We start from the raw sequence: 1,925 nt of genomic DNA, 5'->3' as shown, positions 1-1,925 counted from the left end.
GTCATTAAATACTCATGCTCTTCAAGGCCCATTTCTAAGCCTTTGCGCTCACTCACTGTGGACTTTTCCCCTGGTGATCTCATCCATGCCTACAACTTAGATTGCAATCCATCTGGTGATGATTCACAGCTTTATGTCTCCATCCTGGAGAACTTCCCATCTGAGCTCCTGACCAACAGGAGCCTAGCCCACTACCTAGTAAACATCTCGAGCCCAGTGTCTCAATGGCACTTCAACCCCAACATGCCCAAGACCTAACTCATGATCACACTCTGTGAGCCTTTCCAGTGTTCTCTGTCTCAGTGAATTTGCCACCTAACAGGAACCATCACTAAATCCTGTGAATTTTACCTCCAAAGCATCTCTTTTATCTACCCCCTTCTCTTCACCTCTACTGATGCCTTGCTGGTCCAAGCTATTATTACCCCCCCCCCCCTTTTTTTTTCATTTAAAAAAATCTAAAAAGGAGACATTTAATTTAAATATTCAGAAATAGTCTGGGGGGAAAAAGTAGTAGAGCAAATAAACTCCTAAAAAAGAAGGCTGCAGCCGAAACCGGTTTGGCTCAGCGGATAGACCATCAGCCTGCGGACTGAGGGGTCCTGGGTTCGATTTCAGTCAAGGGCATGTACCTTGGTTTTGGGCACATCCCCAGAAGGGGGTGTGCAAGAGGCAGCTGATCGATGATTCTCTCTCATCAATGTTTCTGACTCTCTATCCCTCTCTCTTCCTCTCTGTAAAAAAAAAAAAAAAAAAAAAAAAAAGAAGGCTGCAGTTGAAACCGGTTTGGCTCAGTGGATAGAGCATCGGTCTGCGGACTGAAGGGTCTCAGGTTCCATTCTGGTCAAGGGCATGCACCTTGGTTGCGGCCATGTCCCCAGTGCGGGGTGTGCAGGAGGCAGCTGATCTGTGTTTCTCACTCATCGATGTTTCTAGCTCTCTATCCCTCTCCTTTCCTCTCTGTAAAAAAATATATATATTTTTTTAAAAAGAGGGCTGCATCTTGGTGATCACATTTATAGGAAGGATCGGAGAAAAACGAAAGTGCCATTTAACTTAAGAATTTGTGAGTTATCTGCAAATCAACTAATTTCAGGAGTGGAAGATTCCTTACTCATTTCTTAATATCAAAATTTACGCAGGTTTCTCTTTTAAATATCTTCTACATTTAAAGAAACACTCATACAAAGTCTCCTAATTTCCATGCAAGATACATTACTTGTTTCAGCCAACTCTCAGTGGAGGGGCAACCAGTACAACACTATCCCCCACAAAGAGATTGGAACATGCCATTTTGTTGATTTTTATATCTCTTCATATGTCTCTTCATCAGTTTCCATAGTGCTCATAGTTTCTTCCATATCTTCTAATATCATATTTAAATGTTGATCATAAGCAGGTGATCTACCTCACAGCTCTCTGTCATTTCTCATTTTCACATAAGTCCACTCCTCCAAGCTGAGTCCTATGAGGTTCAGGGACTCTTCATTGGTTGGTAGTTGGTTGCTGGCCCACATCATTGTCCACCATGTTTCAAACCCCTATTATTACCTCTTTCCTGGACTCCAGCAGGAACTCCTAACTGACCTTACTGCATAGCCCCGCCCGCCCGTCTCCAGTCTGATCACGTCACTCCCATTTACCGACTTCCCGTTGCTCCTGGGATAAAGAGCCATCTCCTTCCCTCCTTAAATGCCCTCCCCTTATCTGCCTTCCATCGTCATTTAGCATCACACTCCCTTCTCCCGAGTTCCCTCCGGCTTTCCTTCAGTTCCTCAAGTGCACATGTGCTCCCACCGCCACCCCAACCACCCAGCCTTTGAACCATTTTTTTTTTAATACATTTTATTAATTTAAATTTTTTATTTATTTATTTTATTATTATTTTTTTTTACAGAGAGGAAGAGAGAGGGATAGAGAGTTAG

At 43.2% G+C, this 1,925-nt stretch overlaps 1 pseudogene; it reads right to left on the bottom strand.

Annotated features, from left to right (window-relative positions):
- Window positions 1–998: 998 nt before the first annotated feature.
- On the bottom strand, window positions 999–1,530 carry LOC118723121 (annotated as a pseudogene).
- Window positions 1,531–1,925: the final 395 nt, after the last annotated feature.

Source organism: Pipistrellus kuhlii, unplaced genomic scaffold (genome assembly GCF_014108245.1).
Source record: "Pipistrellus kuhlii isolate mPipKuh1 unplaced genomic scaffold, mPipKuh1.p scaffold_m20_p_2, whole genome shotgun sequence".
Taxonomy (NCBI): domain Eukaryota; kingdom Metazoa; phylum Chordata; class Mammalia; order Chiroptera; family Vespertilionidae; genus Pipistrellus; species Pipistrellus kuhlii.
This window is presented reverse-complemented; position numbering and strand designations above follow the sequence as displayed.